Genomic DNA, 23449 nt, shown 5'->3' with positions numbered 1-23449 from the left:
CAAGTTTTTTAAATTCTGAAAAACTTAATTGTTATTGTTCTGGTCCTTCTGACACATGCTTATTCAAATTAATGTCAAGGCATTACTAGTTAGTCTTGAATTTCGCTGGATAGTGGCATCTGCAAGTTTTATGGATGGATTCCTTCTTGCATATTTGCAAACGAGAAATGCTGACTCAGTTCTCTGAATTGACATAAAGCTGTTTCTCTATTGCCATTTTCATAATTGTCTATAGTTTTCACACAGACAGTGAAGTTAATGAGCTGGAACACGTATTCCTGAAGTCCAGAAGGTCATAATGTTGTATACGTATGTTCCAGAAACTTGTTCACCATCAAGTTCAATATAGTAGTGTTTGAAGAGTTGGTTTATATCCCACATTAATTTTTTTAACCCACTTCTTGGTATCAGGGACTATGAACTCTAACAAGTTTTTATAGTACATAAAAATAAAATATTTTTCTCATTTTCTTTGCTATAGTGTTTTGTGGTTTGCTTTTTTTTCCTTTTTGTATTTCTCCCCCCGCCCTCTTTTTAAAAAGCACTTCGTGTTAAGACGCTTGATTTTTCTGTTTCCATTGTGTCTATGTTAGCAAAGCCAGAGCTATAGTAAACAGCCTGGAGAAGTTCTGAGGCCATTGTTGTACCCTATTTGATCCCATCTGCAACAGAAACAAATCTCTGAGAAAGTAACTAGCTGAGTAGCACTTTGATAGCTAGGAAACTATCCAAAAATGGGTAATGCAATGAAGGGTTGCTGTAGAAATACAGTCCAGAATCACTCTGTAGTAAAATGTCTTCAGCCATTGATAGTTTATCTTCAGGTATGATGCATTAGAATTCTACTTCATATAGAAATTCCCTCCAATATATAAAAACATGAAATGACAAACATAAAACAATTTTTAGGCCCTTCTTGTTCCTTGAGTTATAGAGAAAATAGCTGAAATGATTACATACTATCTTTTCTTTTTTTGGAGGGGGGTGGTTTGTATATAAAAAAGAGGCAATTTAGAAAAGACAAATTCAGGTTATATGTAACTGGTTTTGTCTAGATTATAGCTACTCTGCAGACTGTTAATTTTTCAAGCATTTGGTAAATCTGTTCAGCAGCAGCATTATTAAAAATGTTATATTAAAATGCACCATGCAATTCCTATGGCTTTTTAACTGGGTAAAATATAATATATGCTTCTCATGCATTAGTGGAATTCATTAATTGAATTCATATGGTATCATCTGTCTTTCTTATAAACAGTTTACTGAAAGATTTTGCACTGCTAATGCTAACAGATAACATACTATGCATTTCAGTTATGACAGAGAATGATTAAAATGGAAGATCAGCTATAGACTTCAGCTTGCACATGACTTACTTGTCACATAGTTCCTTTCCAGGTGAAAATAAAATGCTGATTAATAGAACTCAAGCTCCTAGCTCAGTACAAAGTCTGGGGAAATTTTGCCTTCCACCACAGAACACAGCATTTTAGAACAAATTATAAAGTTGTTACCTTGAATTTGATACTAATCTTTTTTGGAAACTGATGTTTTGTTTTGTGAAATTAGGAATTTTCAAAAAGTTAGGCTGGATACCAGAGTTTTAGTTCAATGGAGTCTCCCTTACCACAGCCAGATCTACTGTTTGAAGACCTGAATCATGGTAACTTCATTTTGTTAGAGAATTTTTCTTTCAATACCTGTTTTTTCTGACTTCATGTGAAGCTATCCTCTTTATACCCGGATAGCAAAGAAATGAAAACTCATTTCATTACATTATATTCATTTAATGCCTCTTTCCTTGATGGGAGAGAATAGATGTATTTAAATGATAATCACATCAGGGCAATTTCCATTTCTGTTCTTTTTCTACTCTGTGAACATGTATAACCCCGCAATCAACATTTTAAGATCTAGTTCTGCCAGTTTTCAAAAATTTTGATTGCCCAGTAGCTCCTTCTTAGCTTCTTGATGAAATATCTGCATATTTAGTACCCTTAAATATCAGGCCTCATAATCTAAAACTTCATTATGGAGATGTAATTTGAAATTTAAGATAGAAATGATTAGCAACCTGTCATTGCAGTAAAGCAAAATGATAGAGGTGGCATGAGAGGATAGGGTGAGAAGAAGTGGCATATATCTGCAGGGATTAGATCCAGTTGTAATTTGAAAAAGAAGGAACATGCCTTTCATAATCAGAGATAATTTAAAACACTTTCTTCTGAAATGCTTTGAAATAGATTATATAGGTAGATGCTTACATGGAATCCATTACTGTTCACTATTTTAAAAAACAAACAAAAACAAAACAACAAGAATAATCCAAAGCCTCCAAACATCTATTTTTCTGACTTCTCATCCTCTTGACAAATTTGCAGTTGAGCTGAAAGTTGACAAGAAACTCCAGAGTACCCGACAGAATCTATGGGAGATATAAATCTATGGTGGATTTTCTTGATCATAACGTCCAGGAACATACTCATTTTCTGATCTCCTAAGAATAAAATTGTTTATGAAAAGATATAAAATTGCATAATCAATAGAAAGACTATGCTGAGCCACCATATGTAAGTGACTGCAATTGCATTCAGTCAAACCAAGTGCACCATAGACCACAAAATATCAACTCTGGCCTGCTAAACATCAATATCATAAGCCTCAGTCTGCAATCTGTGTCCCTACATTCTTCTCTTCTCTTCTTCTTTCTTTTCTCACCCCCTCTTTCTTTCTTCTATATCAAGTGGCATATTTGAGTTATCTTTGGTATCATTATGCACAAACTTCTTCATCTTCTTTATTATTCAGAAAAGAACACATCTAATAAACATACCTCTCTATATAGCACAACATCCCTGAAGAAAAATGATTTCATGGGAGAAAACTGGAACAGATTACTCAAAACTAATAGACATCACACAGTGACAACAGAAAATGGTGAGGTGCACTAAAAATTAAGGAAGGATTTTAAAAGAAACCCTGGAACTAATTTTATCACTGTCTAGTGACACAGCATTGCTAGTTGGAGTGAGAAATGGGGAAGTTCTAAGTCTGCTGATTCTGTGCCTGTTTTCTTTTTATTTTCTGGAGAGGTTTCTGGGAAGGTTTTTTAGTAGCTTTCAGGCTCTTTACAACATGCATAGATATTAATATCTGGAGAATGAATGCTATATTTAATCTCTTGTTTGATAATTTAGGCTAAGTACAGTGTAGCTGTGCCCTTTTATTTTATTTCTGGTGGTATAATTTGGTTCTGGAATAGAAGAGTTCGATGCACTTTTCCATTTCCTGTTGTCCTAAGATACATAAGGAGCTTTATTCATTGAGAGTACAGGAGGGGAAATACAGCTGCTGAGAAAGAAAGCAACGTAGCAGCTTGGCTGCACAGCAAAGGGGATTCAGTGGACATAGTCCTGCTTTGAACAGTGCTTCCTTCTGTTCTCACTGTGTTATTTTACAGCTGTTAAACAGGTAGCTGACATTGCTAAAATCATTGACTTCATTAAGAAATGCATTGCTGGAATTTATGCTGGAATCTTTATTCAAGTTAAATATGATAGACATTTTTGTGTTATCCTATTGGGCATGGCAAAGAATAGAAAAATTTAATATATAGATTATGCTTGTAGTGAAAACTCTGAATGCCTAGGAGGTGAATTGTAAATATTTATAGTAGTGGTATAAAATATAACTTTATCTGGTTTGTACTGCCACACATAATTTTAAAACTGAGTTATAAAACTGAATTATTAGACACTGAATATGTAATGAAATGGTCTTAATGTTTATACTGGAGTGCTGCTCTGGAGTTCAGCAATTCTGCTGAAATGTTTTTGAGAGGGGTTTGAGAGCAATGTTAAAAATTTCAAGAATGATAACAGCTTTATGAATAATGGGAGGTGGGGAAACAAAGAAGGGAGCAGATGGTGTTTATTAACAGAATAGGATTTCCATTTAGTAACTTCTTTGGACTCATCATGCATTTCTTTCAGCAATATTAAGAAAAACTGGTAACTGATGTACAGCATTATTGAAGCATGTAGATAAGAAACACTAGTTGGACTTAAATATGCCAGGATGTGGGTGCTAAAAATAATTTTGGTAGTTAATATAAAGTTGAGAATGTGAACAAATAGGATAAACTATTTTTAGCGCTGTGCATATCAGAATTCAGAAATGTGGCTACAAATAATCTAAATCTTGGATTCAGGTAAGGTTCATGAAGTCCTAGTTGTATAAAGCTAATAATATCACTGCTAGCTTAATATAAAATTTAAAGGAGTACTAGTGAATTATTGTTTAATATTGGAGTGCTCTCTACAAGAACTCCACTGAAATATGTTTGCCAGGTTGGAGTTGTAAAAGTCACAGAATTTAAGCTGTAAATTACTTACTACCTAATGGATACTATAGGCTCTTTTTTGTTGCTGCTCACATTTGCCATAACTGCTGTGGGTATGGCTGGTCTCTGTCATTACATTGGTTCAACAACCCCTTAATAGAAATTGAATTAAATTGAAGGGAAGGGAAGGGAAGGGAAGGGAAGGGAAGGGAAGGGAAGGGAAGGAAAGGAAAGGAAAGGAAAGGAAAGGAAAGGAAAGGAAAGGAAAGGAAAGGAAAGGAAAGGAAAGGAAAGGAAAGGAAAGGAAAGGAAAGGAAAGGAAAGGAAAGGAAAGGAAAGGAAAGGAAAGGAAAGAAAGGAAAGGAAAGGAAAGGAAAGGAAAGGAAAGGAAAGGAAAGGAAAGGAAAGGAAAGGAAAGGAAAGGAAAGGAAAGGAAAGGAAAGGAAAGGATATTATATAAATAGCTATATTTAGAAGAAACATACTAAATCTAACAAAGCAACATGCTAGACATAAGTCAATATATATTGTCTATTTTTAGTTCTATTCAACATGTTGGATAACAAGAAAAAAATGTTCTGGAGTTTCTGTATTTTGTCTGAATGTATGAATATCTGCCAAATTGTCTAGGAATTTCTAGAGAATTATCTGACAAATCATTTTTGTCTTGGAATACTAGTTTGGAAGGGAAACATCCCTCTAATGCCTCTTCATAGACTTGCATCTACTATAGACTTTTATGCCATTCCTAATGTCAGATGCATAGTAAAGCTGCAGCACAGAAGACAATCAATTCCTTATGAAATCAATACCTGGTTGCCATGGTGCTTCTACATATTTTATCTGTATGCTGTACTGGTTGCACTACTCCTGCATAAGCCCACAGGAAGTAAAGAGAAAAATAGGTCTGTGGACTTAATGTAGTTAATTTTTACAGCATTTTATACTATTTTTGTGAAACCACAACCACTGATTTGCCTAAAGAATAACTTCTGGAAACAAAGTTAGCTCTCGAAGACATGAAGGTTTAAGAAACTTTCTTTGATCTCACTGATCACTCTGCCTCACTTAGAAGTAAGACTTTTTAATTTTGATTTTTGAACTTCCAGCCACTGGCTTTTGTTCTGCTTTTATCTGCTAAATTATAGAGCCCTTATTATTGCCATCTGTGAATTCTTACGGAGGTTCTTAAGTACTGCAATAAAATCACAGACTTCAGAGTACTCTTTCTCTTTAATATGGGCTTTTGAAGCATTAACATAAACTAATTTTCCAAATAATTAATTCTTTTCTGTCATTCTTCTGCATTTTCATCATTTTGTGACAGCTGTGTGAAAAAGGGCTCCTATCAGTACACTTGTCTGGCTGAGGCCTGCACATGGTCACCATAACCTGTCCTATCATATTCAATCTCTTTTTAACTTTCAGAGCAGTCTCTCCCTGTCCTGCATGTGAGCGGGTTTAAAGGGCTGAGTGCCAGCAGCTGGAGCCAGGCTGGGGGTGTCAGTAACCCTGGCTCAGCTGCTGGAGAGACTGGGGTCTCTGTGCCAGCTACTGGACTGGGTGGGGATCTCAGCTGCTGCTCACTGGGGTAGGCATTTGTGTGTCCCAAAAACATGTCGTGTGTCCCAAAAAACAGCTCTCAGCATGAGCAAGGTGAGGGGCTGGGTGCCAGTCTCGGGGGAAGCCGTGTGGCCGGTGCTGAGGCAGTGTGATGACAGCTGTCTTCAGCTGCTCCATACTGGGTGTGCTTGGGTCACTCACCAGCACATTTCCATCTGGACTAACCAGCAGGACGGAGGCTCTGGATCTAGGGTGAGGTATCAGGAGGATGGGGAGTCCATGCTGGACAAGTAGGCCAGTACTGCATGTTTGCTAGTAAGCATCAAGCTGGACCAGCCAGTGATGAGGGGACCCCTGGGGCCAGTAAGAGGGCTTGGAATCTGGGTGGGGTTGCCAGTCAGGCACAGGGAGGATGCTGGTGCTTGTGGGACCTGTGAATGTACGTGTGCTCATGAAGTCAGGTAATTCTGTGTGTACCTGCATGAATGACCTCCTGTGTCTGCCAGGTTTGGCCACTGGTGCTCATGCTCAGGGGGTGCTGTCAAAGCAGTGTCCTGCCTGGGGCAGTCTGTAGCCCATCCTGTCAGTGTCCTGTGTGTCTGTGTGTTTCTCTTGGATACTTGCTCAGCTATACGCTGGTAAAATCTACAAATGGGAAAGCAGCAAGAAAGTCCATTGGCTTGAGTCACATCCCCAGGCTTAGAGCTTCCCTAGATCTGAGGTCCTGTAGCCAGGCAAGGAAATGTCCAGGTTTCAGAGCTGCTGGAAGTAGCGGCCACTTATTACATCCCTTCAGATGCTTAAATGTCATTTGGGTTTAGCCTTAGTAAGTCTGTGCCAACTACTCTCAATTAACTTCATCCTTCAGGTTATAGGAAATGGATTACAAAAATGTACTCTTTAGGCTACTTTCAGGAACTGAGGGAAGGATTATTAGTTTGTAATGCCTGTAGTGATCCCTCTTGCTTTCATTAGGACAAGTGTATCACTAATCTGTTTAATCATGAACGACTACTTCTGATTGCTATAATTTTCCATGGATTATGGACAGTAACTTTTCAGTCAGAGTGGGACAGCTCTTCTGGTATACCCTAGGGTGAATCTGTGAATTGAATATGTTCACCTTTTCGATGTAAATCCATAAGCAATTACTCTCTCCTTCCCATCTGGACTGATAGATGAACGGGTTACTCCTTATGAAGAATGTTGCACACAATGCACTGAGTTCTTTGGTCTTTTCCATATTGAATATTACTGTCTTTGTCACCTGGTGAATCTGCAATCTTCCCCATCCTTTTTTTGCCACTAGTATACATTCAGAATCCCTTTGTATAATCCATGAAACACCTCCTTGGCCTTTGACCTTGATTTTGTTCCTAAGTGTTAGTACCCCTTGGCCTTTGACCTTCTTGATTTTGTTCCTAAGCACCATTTCTATACACCTTTCTAGCTGTCCATCTTTTTTCCCTTTTTTTTTTTGTCTCTACTTCTTTGCATTTTAGTTCATTAAGAAGCTCCCTTGTTAGCCTCATGAGTCATTTGTTAAAGTTCACTTCCCCTTAAAATAGTTGGGATGTCATTTAAAAAAATCAGCCATCTCTCTGACTGCACTTCTTCCCCATAATTGCTTCCCATGAGATTCTGCCTAACAATTCCCCAAATAAATCCAAATATGATGTCTTAAAGTCTAGTGTCCTGATTTTAGTACTTACTTCCAATCCTTCTTTCTAAATCTGGGCTCAATTTTCTTTTACTCTGTAGTTAGGTCTCTGTTCCCTGAAACAAGTATTTTTAAAGACCCTCCTTCTGAGTTTAAAATGTCTGCATATGATTATATTCTTATTTGCATTGATCAGGTAGTTTCATTTCTTCCCAGCAGTCCAATTTCGTCTTCTGATGAGATACTATGGTTATGAAGCCCAAACCCTTGGAGATAACTGTGCAACTAGGCCTTGGTCTGCTGGATGCACTTGAAACCAGAGCTTTTCTCCTAGTCAGAAGGGTTGAAAAGGATGCCAACACCTCAAGGGATCACATGCTCCTCATTCTTCCCCTCAGAATCCCATATCAACCTTAGATCAGCTTACGGTTTCTCTTGGCTGTTATTACCACTCAGATGAGTGAATAGCATGAACTAGTAGTTGTGAGGCTGAAAAAGGAGCAATTGTTCTGTAAAATTATGTGCCTGAGCTCCAGGCAATAAGTACACAGTCCAAGACTAGAGGTCTGTCTTGAAGGCAGGGGACTGTGCCATGCAGGAGGGAGTAGCTGAACACTAGAGTGTCTCAAATGCTCATTATGGATGGCTGTGTCACTTTAACTGTACTTTTGTGTACTGATAATAAAGATTGTTTCTGCTGCCAAATATTTGTCATCCTATTTTTAGGAGAATATGTGATAAATTCATCTAAATAGGCTTGTCATTCTCTTCCCTGTTCTTTCGTTTGAAAAATAACATGTAATTTTTAGGAAAAAAGCTCATGCACATGTGCTTGATTACAGATCTAGTGTTTTATTCTACCATAATTAGCAGTTAGACTTTAGTGGTTTTTAAATGCTAAATTTTCTTTGATAAATCTTTTTTAAAAAATAAATAAGTTGATTGATTAGAGAGCCACAGAACATGCATAATTTTGTTCCAGACAAAATGAATGGAAATATATTAATTTGCTTTAACATTTGAAAAAAAAAAAGTCATTCTTTGAAAGTTAAAAACCAATGAATAGCCTATCATTTCTTCTGCCTTGAGAAAAACTTAATTATTGGGGGAAAAAAGTCTCTCTCTTACTCCGGTAAAAATCCACTTACTATCTCAATGTTCTGTTTAATTTATTTCTTTCAGAATAATGTTGTTAAATAAGCCATATTTGTCAACTTATGGTACTGCAATTTGTCATTTTGATACTTGCCTCATATTGAAGCTTAACTAAGACAGTGATTAATTTGAAATCTTAATTATATGTCAGCCTTGCTTTAGATTTTTTTTTCTTATATTTTCAATGTCATTTTTCATTTAAAGAATAATTGAATATATACTTCAAGTCTTGAAAGAAATTTCCCAAGAGATTTTAAGGTTTACTTGGTGAACCTACATTCTTCAGCTACTGGACTGTCATATTGTTAAGTACAGTACCCTGACAAAAAAAAAATCTTATGAAAACCTAATTTAAGATTCACATTTTGATCCTATGTCTAGACAAGCAGAGATAACTGTAATCCAATATAGCTTAAGCAATATTCTGCAAGAGCTAGTATATACTGCTCATTAAAATACCTAATTAAATGCAGCTCCATGTTTATAAGCAGGTGCTTCCTTCCAGTTTTAAGTTACAGCTCAATGAAATTTTGAAATAGTAATTCACAATAGCAGATTTTGAAATATGCATACGATTCATAAAAATGAAATCGCTAAGTAACACTTACACATCTAGAACTTCATGGCTTAATCCTTCAATCTACATTGGGTTTTTGATAGCATTTTGGCTTTGGTTTGCGATAGCTTTGACAGAACTTCTGCAACAATAATATCAAAATATAGAGATCTGCAAGAAGAGGTTCAGTATGCCAGCATGTAATCTTAACAACTCTTCAAAAGACAGGAACTCTGCAGATGGAGAAATTTTTTATGAGGAGAACATAATACAGAATAATACAGAATTGTAACCTAAAAGACTCATTTTGTCATCTTAACAGATTTTCAAAATTTGCAGGTTTTTCACATTAGTTAAATTTATAGTTCATATTTGGACACTTATATCTATAAAAGGTAGTCGTATTGTTGAGCAAAAATTATGTGACATGTAAAATGCTTGGAAATAGGTGAACTTTAAGCATCCAGTTATGTCAGTCACTAACATCATCCTGAGCAGTACCAATATAATAATTTAGTGGTGATTATGACAATAGTTTTATTTTAACATGAAGAGAAAATCAATTGCTTACTCTGGACTGGAAGTCTCTGCCTATTAAAATAAAATGAAAATTGTTAGAAGTGTATTTTGAAAGATATTTACTTTTTTTGATCAGCTCTTAGAAGATAATTTCTCAATAGCTTATGAGGCCATACAAGCAAAACTCAGTGCAAATGTAGAGAGCTTTGAGAAGGATGGATAATAATTCTGTGGAACTAGATGGTCTGTCAAATGCGTCATAATTTGGAAAAAAATAGTTTAAACAATTGAAAGTAATTTATAATTACTTTATGGACCACCAGTAGCATGATGCAGCTAAAAATTATTTAGCTAAGCTGCTTATCTACGATAAATACTATAGATGTATTTGGAAAGATTGTAAAACACTGACAAAATTTTAAAACTTATTTTACAAATTTCAAAGTTAACTTATTTTTTTAAACCAGATATTTAATCTAAGAAAAATCATAATGAATTCTTGCTTTTGGATAAATTGATGAATTTGTGATTAATTCTTGATAGATTTTTTAATTTAAAATCCTAGAAGATCACACACTAAAAAAACATCGGTTCCATTACATGTAGAATGTAACATTTAAAAATAATTTTCTGAAAATAATACCAATGGAATAATTAAAAGAAAACCCATTAAAATATCAGCTAAAATTTTGGTACAGAATTCTTATACCTTCTTTTATTTTGTTTTTAATTTCACATTCTGAAGTTTCTCTGCTATAAAATAGCATCTGAAGTGAAGAAACCTGGCATCAGAAAACAATCCTACTGCTTTAATATAAAAAAATTAGAAGGAAACATCCTTATATATTTATTGCATTATTAAAGAAGAAATAAAAATACTAGGATTGCAAAATATTTTTTTAAATTGAATTTAGCAAAATGTTCTTCTCCCCTTACTCTTCTATCAGTGTGCTTCTTGGCAATGTGTTCTTAGTTCTTTTAGGACCAGATACTGTTGCCACTTGCAGCATTCAATTCCCAGTCTCTCTAAAGATTTAATCAACACTGATGCACTTCCTGGCAGTTGTAGGGCTGATTTTGTGCTGAAATATGCATCCTATGGGAAATTATTTGAAATCACAGGGTAAGCAAATGCTCCTAAATGGTGGCTTCTCAACATGAAATCCAGGTCTGAAGTGATCATGTAGATATAAAACACTGTGCTAAATACTTATTCTTCTCAGCACCCCATCACTCCAGATTACTAGCTAATAGTAAGCAGACAAATGACAAGAATAAGATGTTTATAGGCAAATATTGTTGTTAAATAACAATGTGCTGTGTCATCTTTAATTACAGTGTAACATTGCTCAGTTCTGTACTTGTCACAAGAGCTCATACTCCAAGCAATAAGAATGTGTTATTCTGGGCATGAAGCATCTTCAGTTGGAAAAACTTTCTTCTTCCACCCACCCTTCTGCTACTGTCACAGCTAAAATATATTCCAGCTTCACGTATTGTTGAGTTGCAATGAAATACAGATTCCTCATCTGGTTCCAATCTCCAGCATGGACAGGGGCACCTTCCACTAGACTAGGCTTGTCAGAGTTCCATCCAACCTGACCTTGAACACTTCCAAGGATGTGGTATTGACTTCTCTGGTCAGCCTGTTCCAGTGCCTCACTACCCCCACAGAACAGAATTTTTCACAGAATCACAGACGACTCTGGGTTGGAAAGGATCCACAAGGACTATTGAGTCCAACTGGAAAGTGAATGGCCCAAACCAAGATCAAGCTTAGGACTTTGGCATTATTAGCACCATGCTCTTTTTCATAAAATCTAATCTAAACTCAACGTTTCAGTCACTTCTTCTTTATCACTTAAATATATTTATTTATTTACTATTGATAGGATACCTCATAAGTGCAGCATAAAATAAAATTTAATATAATCAGGAAAAAATGCTCGAAACCAAGGAGTTAATTGGAAAAGAAATCAAAAGAATAAATTCTTGAAAGATTAAAATGCAAAAGGAGACAGAACCTAACACTGATGAAACAGAGTTATAACTACAAAGTGATAGGAAGACTCTTATGAGTTCTTCACATTAGTGTTGGTATGTGTCATGTTTCAATTTTGACCAATGGACCAAGACAAGCAAGCACAGTACTAGAGAAGTTTTCAGGGGGGTTACCATCAACTTAGTGAGATTAAGTCAGAAAGAGAGCAGGAAAAGGAATTGAAAAAACAGTGAAGAGAAAATTATTTTAATTTTTTAATTTAAATTAAATTATTATTTTTGAGTAATAATTACTTTTGAGGTCTTACATCTGATTCTTATTGTCATGTTCCTTTCTTCCTCTCTGCTCAGCACTCTCCAGGCTATGTAGGGAGTAATAGCAGGGAAATAATACAGGTGAAAACAAATTTTGTCGCATCTGTGTTATTCCCTCATTGTTTTCTCTGGTCCAGCCTGCTGTATGGCTCAAAAACACCAATAGGAACCCAAACAACCAAAGTCATAAATGAGATACACACTACTGATGATGTGAGAAGACATAGCTCCATTGACAACAGCACATTTATTTTAATTTAAAACATTTGTCAAACTACATCTCGATGCACCATGTGTAATGCAGAGTGACAATAGGAGGTTATAGCAGTCATAGAGTAGAAAATCGACTTACTAATTATCTGCATTTCAATGCTTAAAACCTGCTGACAGATTTACTCGCACAAAACTGATGCTTGGTGCTTAGAAGAAAATGCATCACAGTATTTTGGGTTCCCAAGATTGTTCTGAGTTGCAAAGACTCAAAGAAGCAAGTTTGTCATGTTTGGTTTTCAGTCTTTCATGACAGGATTACAGAGTGTGTCTGTTATATTCACTTGAATCCAGTTTAATCACTATACAGACTTGCAATGATAGATTAAAAATGAAAAAATAAAGTCCCAACGATTAAATTTGTATTACAGATTGAAAATAGTTACAAAAGAGAAACTTAAGAATTTGAAATCTTAAAACTGATTTTCCTTCTGAGCTGTTTCAATTTCCCTTGAGATGGAGATCTCTTTTTTTTCCAGCCTCTCATCTGGAACGCCTTTGGTTTTAAGTTTGGCTTTTCTGTGTGAAATAGTTCAGACTATACTTTTACTGATCCCTTCTAAGGGATGGAGTACTTTTCTTCTGTCTCTATATTTTAGAATTTAAATCGAGTTTATTTATTTGATAGACAGAATGTTCTGAACTGTCCATGAAGATCATTATATGTATCGGTCTTCACTGCCAGTATTACCTATGGCAAAAATGCAAAAGAAAGAAAAAAGGACTTTTTTCTTCTCAGATTTTTGGGATTGGTTTCCTTTCTTAGGAGTTTTTCTTTAACCTTCATTTTAATGGCATTGTTTTGAAAGCTCTCTCCTTTAATCCCAGTATATTATCTTGTAAGTGGCATTTTTAGATTCTTACATCTGTTTATAACTCCTATCATGTGTGAGGGATTAGGTGGTCAGGATTCACTAAACAGATCTTCCAATACACATTACAGTGCTGATGTCAATATCCTGTATTGTCATTCCAGACACCCTGTACAGTAGAGGGTAGAGGTAAACAATTCCAGAGAAATATGCCATTTTTTGTCCTTACTACTGGTTATAAATTAAGCATAGGACTTGTATAAAGTAATACTAGAACTCGTAGGTGTACAGGTAAGTCATACCTGGCCACACTGCAACACACAGTTTTTTTCTCTTCATTGCCATGATCGTACATATTTGAGATTTAATGTTTTTCACCCATTCCCCAGAAATCTTAATCAGTTTTACACTGTTTTCACATAAGTGTATGTGACATGGTGAAAAACCTAAGTACTTGTGGCATTATTACTGTTCCTGCCTTAGGGGCACAGATGAGCATTGCATTGACTCCTAGGGCAGCTGGGACTTTCAACCCACGGGAATGCTGAAAGGCCACAGCAGTATTTCAATTAAGCTCATCCTCTCATCAGAGCACTAAAGAGTCAAAAACTCTTCCATAGTCCTACCCTCAGCCAACTTGTCTGATCATTTCACCTGTTATTTGCTGGTAGATTTTTCTTACTATTTTTGCTTATATGCAACAAAGGAAAGAGCAGCTTTCGGTCTCTTTTTGAATTTGTCTGCTTCTTTGACAGTCTGAAGCTAGGACACTTATTCACAGAATTTACTTGGATTTGCTTTATATTTAATTATATATGGTTTACAGATCTGGCCTAAATATGTGTGTTTCCATTCCTGATCAAAATTAGAACTTCATTGATGTTCATCTGATCAGTTGACTCTTTCTTGTCTTTGAGAATAACTAAATTAATTAATAACTATATAAATTAATTTTTTCATAGATCTTCTATGAGTGGAAGAAATGAAAAGTTCAATACATTCGCGCAAAGCAAAATTGAATTTCCAGTTTACTTTTCTTTTTTGAGAAGTAATGAGTATTGCTAATAGTACTCATTTTATTTGAAGAATAAAATTTTAAGATTTACATGTACATCATCTTCTAGTTTTAATCTGTGTAAGTTTAGCATAGGAAAACATAAACGTTTCATTTACTATAGAACCTGCACAGAATTCTAAGGATGGTTATCAACTGATTTTACTTTGGAACAAAATAAAGGAACTAATTGGTTTTAACAGACAGAGCATCAATTGAAAGTCACCTGTTTTACATTCTGCAGCAATAATTCAGTCTGTTTGCTCGGTATACAAAACAAACCTAAATATCCTTATGTATCCAAATGTTAAAGCTGTAGGTTTGTTAAAGGGCGATACCATTATGGTTTTGAAACAAATGAAAATCTTTATTTCAAGGCTTGAGCTACAGACCTTTCTCTTTCCAGTAAATACTGTGAGATACATCTAGTGTTAATTTTCACATTACAGAGAAGGTCAGCTTCAGGGAAAATATAAACCAATAGCCTTTCTGTGATTCCAGTCAGATTCGTTTGAATATCTTTCTTTAGACCCTCATAGATATGCTATACTTTTTTTAGAAGAAAATTAATATATCAGGAACTCCTGTTCATGTAATTAATTTGGGCCTAAAATAATTTTTTCTGTTACTGGATTGTTTTGAGAAAATACTAATAGAATATTCTTGTAACAGAATAAACATAAGCTTCAACTGCTTGTTACATGATTCAACAGTACACCCAGGAAGCAATGGAAGTTAATAGCAGACTGGGCTGCATCCATGCAAGTGTAGTCAGTAAACAAGGGAAAGCAAATTTTTTCACAGCTTTTAAATCTAGAATATAACATTCATTGTTGGATCCTCAGTGCAAGAAAGATGCAGCAAGTTCAGGGAAGGGTCACCATGGAGCACTCACCCTCCAAGGAGAGGTGAAGGGAAATGTGCTTCTTCAGCCTGGAGAAGAGTTTCTGGGGACAGCAAGGTGTCACAACATCCTTCAAATATTTGTATGGAGCTTAGAGAGAAGGGTTTTCATTGAAGTAGATGGAAAAAAGGGGTTTTATTGAAGTGGATGGAAAGACAGACATACCAAAAGGGTCTAGAGTGACTGTGGAATCTCCCTTCTGAGATCTATTCTTCTAGTTGACCCTGCTTTGAGCAGGAGGTTGGACTAGAGCTCTCCTGAAGTTTCTCCAACCTGAATTATTTTATGACTCTATCCTAAATAACCCATAGAAAGTAATCAAGATCAACAATTTTAACTTCCTAGTTTAATATGAAAGACTAATGTGCATTCCTGAAGGGGTTATTTCCCTGCAAGTACAGACAGATTTTGAAGTTGGCTTGATGTAAATCCAATTAAATGTAATTTTATTGTCAGAGAAAAGCAAAGGCTGGACAAAGAACCTGAAACTGAAGGTCACTGTGTCAGTTTCACACAGACTATGCTCTCTTCAGTGGGACACAGTCCCACAGGGGCTCAACATGAGTAACAGAGCCAGGGGCTGGTAACAGGATGAGGGCCAGGCTGGAGATAAAGTACCAACATAGTTCTGAAAGTCCTTAGAGAGCTAAGCCCACTACATCACTGGGCCAAAGCATCTCTGAAGCAGACATCTGAAGACTGGCTGGAGGGAACTGATGGATCCAGACTGGGATGAAGTGGGACTCCCATGTCCATGGGTAGAAAGGTGTATCCCAGTTGATGCTGATCAAGTTCTATGGCTGCCTTCAATGCCTTGGTATTTAGTCTGTCTCAGGTTATTGAAATTATTACTTTGCATACATATGTTGTCCTTTTTGTTCAATTTTGATAGCTGCAAGTGTGCAGGTTCTGCAGTTTTACTATGTATCTTGAAATCTGTAAATAAGCAGACATGCTCTGTTAATCTTTACTACATTATTAATTCTTTATATTTCTGAATTGACAAGTCAGAAATAGCACCATGTTAAGTTCCACAGGACAATAACATTTGTAACCAGGTGACTTCTACCTTCAAAATAGGTCATAAGGCATGATGAAAGTGTTTACAATGCTAAACTTAGTTTTATCTCAGATAGTTTTTTTGGGACTTTAAAATCATCCTCTGAAAAGGAGGTTTTTTCCCCCCATTGATTTTCTGGAAAACATTGTCTCTCAATTTGGAAAAGCCAAACAGGAAGCTATGAAGATCTTGATAATAAGAAGGCTCCACAGAGGGATCTGGGCAGGCTGGATTGATGGGCTGACACCAGTTATATGAGGCTCCACACTGGGATCTTGCCTTTGCTTCACAACAACCCCTGCACCACTACAGGTTTGGAGCAAAATGCTCAGAAAGCTACTGGGTGGAAAAGGATTTGGGGGTGTCGATCAACAGCCAGCTGAACATGAGCCAGCATGTGCCCAGGTGGCCCAAAAGTCCAGTGACATCCTGGCTTGTGTCAGGAGTAGTGTGGACAGCAGGACCAGGGCAGTGAATGTCTGATACTGAGCACAAACAAAACTAATCATTGATATTGATAGTGACTTTCCTTTCTTTCAAAATGTACCATTCTTATCTGGTGAAATGAACTTCAGTGAATTATATTTTGGATATTTTAAAAGTGTCATCAATTTGCATGTTATATTTGAAAGTTGTGTAAAACACATTTCCTACCCTTGAAAGATTTGCAAGTTGAATGTGTCACAGACCATACAATACACAAGACAAAGAGCTGAGAGCATATTTCTACTATAAGTTTTTAAACTTAGATTAAATGTCTAAATTACATTGCCCATACAGAATACCTTTTGAATGTTCATTTCTCCTGGACCATCACTAGAAAGTAAATTAATTAAATTCCATTAATTAAACCTGTATAAAGTCAATGCAGCAAATTATTTGCATACTTTTTGGTTAATTTTTCTGGCCAACTACCAGCTCTGAAAAAATTAAGTGTGGTTAAGTGGTTATCACTATCAATAAGGATTTGTGCCTTTTTCTACTTATGCACTATTATCTCTACCCTGCAGCACATTAGTTCTTTAAATAGACAGATCATTCTTTTAACTTTTCTAGAAGTGTTCATCTACTTCAACAAACCGTTGAAAGCTTATTAGCAGAACTTATTTGTCTGTGACTTGTTTTGTAAACTAAAATGATTTAAAAAGTAAAAGAGAAGAAAAAGCAATAGCAGTATATATTATGAAATAGTCCTAAAAACTAAGGATTTTTTATATTAATATTTTTATTTTTTCTTCTTTCTTGTTTGTTTGTTTCGGTTAGTAATGGTCAAGCATTCTGTCACTTGCTAGGAGTTATGTTGTCATTGATTTATTTCAAGTGAAAAAAAATCTCTATAACTGATAGTACTATCATTAGAAATTCCACTATAATATTAGAGAGACCTAATTTGCAAGAGCATGGCTTCACAGCCTGAACAAGAAGAGTAAAGAAGTTGTCAGAAAGATTGAAATATGACAAAAAGAAATAATCAATATCTGGCCTTATCAAAGAGCCTTAGCTAGGGAGACAATGAATTTTCATTGAACTGAGACTTATGGAAAAACTGAGCAGCTCAAGCAAGATAACTGGATTATCATGAACCTGAAAGTGTGTTGAAAAGATAATTGGAATGGAAGAAGTCTACAGATTGCAGGAAAAAAATCTTCAGTTGATTTGTTGAAATTTTAAAACAGAAAAGAGGAATTTAAATCTTAAATGAGTAACTCATCTTCATAATAAGGATCAATCTTACAGTAACATATGTAAAAGTCAAAATAATTTCTCATGCAGAAACACAGATGCAGTAATGAACAGCTTTGCAATCTGGAAAAGATACCTGTCAGCAGGTTGGGAATTCCTCGTATTGATTATAAAACCTCTTCTTAAAAAAAGATCTAAATTTAAATTGCCATCCTGTTTGCAAATTTAGCTAGACTTGAAACGGACACTTATGCAAGGCCTAGACTGTGTAAACCTGTTAATTAACAGATAATCTGTAGTGGTTGTCTCTCAGTCTAGATGTTGCAGCTGTTCCACTTGTATGGACAATTAGGTATTTATTTCATCGGGGATTTCAATCTCTTTTATTCCAGGTGATTATTCAAAGAAGCTGACTTTCTTTCTCAGCAAACTTGTGTAACCCAGTTAGATACTAGTTTTCATATCTTCTTTATCAGCTTTATTTAAAATAAGGAAAGCATTCTCTCATTCAAAAATTTAGTATTAATAATATTATTTTTTGCACAATTTTTTAAATCTGTTCTTTTGAGTTTGTTGTGAAGAACTCTAATAATTTTAAAAATATGTAGACAGAAAAGCATTAATTCATATCTGAATAGTATTAAAACATAAGAATTAAATACCTCATATATTTCAAACCTTTTGATAATCTTAGAAAATATTCTTTGTTACATGAAAATCTTTTTTGTAGTGCAGAAAAAAACCCCACAATTACATTGTAAAAAAATCTTCTTGCCCAACTTAAATATAATTCCTTAAAACAGAAACATTTAAAAATTTAGTCCTATTGGAGATTATATTAACAAAGGAAAATGAGTGATTATGTACAGCATGATAAATCATAGTAAGGGAGGGATGAAGATAAAATTATAAAATTAAGTATTTGCATTTATAACTTAATTATCTTGCACTATTATCTATTGCTTATGGTTCTTTCCTGTATGGTTCACATTACTGAAAGACAAGTTTTATACTATTATGTATTTATATTAATGTATTTTTCCTTCATTCAAAGAAGCCAAGTACAACTTTAAATATTCTGTTTTCTCATAGCAAGGGCAAGGCAAGATTCAGAGTTTGTGTGGAGTCCCAGGCCTTATAATGAAATAAAAATATCTGGGTTAGTAGACTTGTTCTTGTGTTCCATGCAGCCTTACTGGTATGATTTTTGGGTAGGGAGAGGCCTGGTGATGATTTCCAGTAAAGTTACTGGTCTATTAAGGAGCAGCAAAACAGTAATGAACTTGAAGGCTTTTCTCATCCCCAGAACTCTGCCAATACCTTGCTGAAGATCTCTTCATCATTACAAATGGCTCCTGATGTTTTTTTATTCTTTTCATAAAGGAGCTCTATATAACTTTATTGAAAAGTAAAAGAAAAAAAGTCACAGCCTAATTACCCAACACAGGGTATTTATTTGCAATTTGGAAGTAACATTAAACTAAACCAACCTTAGTGTCTGACCAGTGCAGGGGCTCATAGAATGTTAGTGGAGACTGTGGTTTGGGTCAGTGTTCACCACTGTTCAGGATTTAACTTTATCTTAACTCTAAACTTTTACAGTCAAGGTAACAACTGCCAGCACTTCTACCCAGTGCACCACGACTTCCTACTTAACATTCCTTCAACATAACATTGTTGTGATTTCTTTAGCAAACTGGGGAAAAACACCTAAATGCTGCTATATCATATGAAGTTATTTCAAGAACATAAGCAATATTGCATTTTAATTCTGGTATAAATGCAGTATTTAAATATTTGTAATCGAGATTATTCTATTCAAGTAATTAATATACCCATATTTGTGTATGTTTTAATTTAAATAAAATAATAAGTTTTTTCAAAGAATTTCAATGTGGTGATTAGAAATTGCTCTTTTATTGTCTTTGTAAGTATTCAATTAAGCTTTCAATGTTGAAGCAGTTTTTTTTATCAGCTAATGAAAATAAACTTTATTAAAGCACCTTTTTTCAAATAAAATGCTTATTTCATTCTATGTTTACTATATTCAATTATTTAAAAATTCAATTAACCCTTTATATGTTCTCTATCTATTTTAATTGAATTTTCCTCTCCTGGAGTTTAGTGAATAAATAGGAAAAGCAAGAGTGAACAAATAGCATTTGGCTGTACTGGCAAATAAAATGTTAAAAATGAGAAGATGGAATAACCGCTAAAGCTTGTTTGAAAATCTCACTATTGAGGCTAAAAAATTGGTATAATTAGGAAAGAAAAAGGACTCAATATCTGTACAGTCATCCTCACCCCTATCCAAAGTCTGTAAAAGATCAGGAGAGATCCAGGACACCATAGGATTTCATTTTAGAAACAACGATATTTAAAAAATAATCTCTACAGGGTCCATAACTGCAGCATATCTGTCATAGAAAATCCAGAGGATTTTAGGTCACTTTTCTGCTGTGAACTATTGAACAAAAGCTTTGAATTAAAAATGCTTTTCGTCAGCATTTCTACTGCCTGCAACATAATAAGAGCAGTAAAATGTATAAAATACTTTCTAAATTGTGAAGGAGAAACCGTTCAGGCCCTTTCAAGTTTCAAGTGCCAAGAGTCCCAGGCTTTTCGTTCCAGGGCAGAATCTTGTATTTTTAATTCTATAATCTGCTAGTGTGGATGGCAGATGATCTGTGATATCTGGGAGCATTTGCTCAAGATTACAAATACCAAAAGAAATGGCCTTGTAAAAGAGACAGGAAAGTGAGCTAGGAGTAGTTTTAAAATCTTAATTTTACCAACTTCTTTTTTAATTACCATTTTTTCTCTAGCTTGTATTTGACACATGTACAAAAATGAAAAATCAAATACTAATATGTTAAGTTAATGACGGCACTCACACCTTTTATCAGTTTGTTCTTTCCCAACTTCTATTTCTGTGAAAAGCAGGCTTTGAGCTGTGTCTGCCCTTCCTATCATTGACACTGGCAGAGTCTGCTGTATATCACATGAAGGACTTGAAGTAGGAAATGAGATGCATCAACCTAAAGCTTTCTAATACTGTAGCAAGGTAGAAATGTAAATATAGTCTGTGTACAAAGCAAACTCCTTTTCCAGATAAGTGGTTTATTTTGGATATGGATAACTGGGGTAGTCTCTTTTTGAAGTGACTAGGAAGGAATTCTGCTTATAATAGTCGGTGACAAAGATGGACACTTTGATAGGACAGTGTATCAGTACAGTGTATTAGTACAGTGCACCTCAGGCAAGATGAGGAAGTGGTATTTCATATTTCCGTAGAAAAATATGTCAGATAAAGCTGAAACAAAAGTAGACAAAATGAAGAGTAAATAAACTGACATGCTGCTTATGTTCTGTTTGCCCTGTTGGATTGAAGGATTTTTTTGTTGTGTCTGGATACCACTAAAATTCAGACTGTGGGTTGCAGCATAGTTTACCACAAAGTTTACCTGAAGGCAAAGATAAAATCTAGCATTTAATTTGGAATAAATGACTGCAAGTTAAGATTACCAAATTTTTTGGACAGAAAATTATGTCAGAATATTGAGCACTCAGTATCATGGAAAAAAAAACAATTTTGCTCCTATAATTCAAAATTTCAGTGTCTTCACAGAATACCAAAAGCAAACAAATATCCCCTAATAAAAACTTACAGTTTCATAGTGCTCCAAAGGGCCATAGGACTTCTTGTCTTTGGTTTATTTGTACAGCTCCCTATTACATGATTGTGACTTGTATGGGTGAATTAAAGGCATGGTTATAACCTAATTATCCTGACGTTTGCTCTGTGTATAACTTCTGCTGCACAGAAACCACACCAACAGAGTTAGTTAAATATGTGTTAAAAATAATAAATTCATACATAAAGTAGAAAGAGGTATTTGCATGTAATTCAGCTCTTTACAGGAAAGGGGATGAAAATCAAGCTAAATCACATTTATTGCTTATTCCTGAATTCAGCTTCAATTTTTTGTTCTTTAAATATAACAGGAATGGAGAATACTGCAAAAAAATATTGCATTTTGTATGTTTCCACAGAAGTTGTCATTATTCGTTTTATTTTTTTTCTCATAGTGAATCAATAATTTCTTATTTTTGTATGTGTTAAAAATTCATTGCTTGTGCACTGAATTCAAAAGGGTTTTTCCAGCTTCATTAAGAAGCAGTTACGTCAAAGACCTGTATTCATCTTGGCCTCTGAAGTCGCTCTTCATGTCATGATTCTTCACGTGTCTTGTGGTATTTATAAATTTATTAAATATATTCTTCTTCCTAGACATCCAGCCTTGACGTCTCTGTCAAAAATTATAAAGTTCAAAATGAATTTTTATACGTGGCAAAATCAGCTTCTAACAGGTGGATCTGGTGAAGATGGAGACTGTATATATATTTCTTCAGGCCACAGTACAGCTGTTTTTAATTTATTGTAGATTCAACAGAAATTCCTATCTGTACTATCTGTGGTAGTTAGTAGTAGTAGTAGTAGTTACAGTATATCTGTACTAGCTATTCTCTCAGATGGAGTCATTTTGAGTGGAGGATATCTAATCTATTCTACTGTGTGTGTAGCTAGAGAAGTTTCTTGACTTCACCTGTAAACAATTTAAAACCTGTAATATATGCAGAAAAACTTAATGTGTAACTAAAAGTTTTATATGTGGGAGTGACAGACAAAATAACAGGGACAAGACTTTATATTCTAGTTTAGGTAAATGATGTTAAGGACTGCTATTACAGAATTGCTTACTGGTTGAGTTAATCTTGTTTATTCACAGTTATTAAAAATATTGATGTCTGGAGGTGAGCTAATTACCGTTCTTTTTCTGTAAGTGACAGGAAGTAAAGCATGAGCCACCCAACTTGGTATAACACTAATGCCATTCATTAAGCTGATTAACATCTTTAAAGATGCTGCTTACTATTAATTATAAATGGAACACAGATGAACAGTTCATAAGTAACTACACTATATATGTCTGCATTTATTATAATCATTGCTGTTCTGGAAAGTCTATTTTTTGCATCCTGTTCCTGTATTTTGTTAGCTTTATTTTCTTTCACACAAAAGCAACATGTAGGCACTTCCTATCACAAAACAATGCTGACTGATGCACAGGACTATGGAGTAGGAGAAGCTAGTAGTAAGTAGTAGAAGAAGATGAAAAAAATCTGTTGGGCTGTGTTGTCTATTGAGCAGGACTACTATCAGCGTTATTAATCATTACTTGGAAACAAACTTGAATTAAAGAGAGCTATTTTTGCATGGCCACCTTTGACTGTGCTAAAAGAATTCTATTTCCCAACCTTTCTAAAGGGTTCTTCAGAGCAAGCCATGTTCCTCAAGTGGCTTGTTTGTCTTCTCTGTAATTCAGGTCATGCCAGCACAGTCAAGGTCCAGAAGTGTAGCTTAACAAAAATTTTCACAGTGAAAGGAATAAAAATTCTGAGCAAGGATTTCACCTAAAATTTCTTTAACATTTAAACTAGGGAAGATCTATTTGGGTTATCATAACCATAGATAATAATTATAAATGGTTTAA

At 35.0% G+C, this 23449-nt stretch overlaps 1 protein-coding gene across 4 annotated transcripts in view; it reads left to right on the top strand.

The window, feature by feature from the left end:
- CSMD3 (CUB and Sushi multiple domains 3) overlaps positions 1 to 23449 on the top strand; it is a 587774-nt gene that overhangs the window by 106727 nt on the left and 457598 nt on the right. The window lies entirely within an intron of this gene.

This window comes from Sturnus vulgaris, chromosome 1 (assembly GCF_052056855.1).
Source record: "Sturnus vulgaris isolate bStuVul1 chromosome 1, bStuVul1.hap1, whole genome shotgun sequence".
NCBI lineage: Eukaryota > Metazoa > Chordata > Aves > Passeriformes > Sturnidae > Sturnus > Sturnus vulgaris.
The sequence above is the reverse complement of the archived record's forward strand: the minus strand, read 5'-3'. Positions and strand labels throughout refer to the sequence as shown.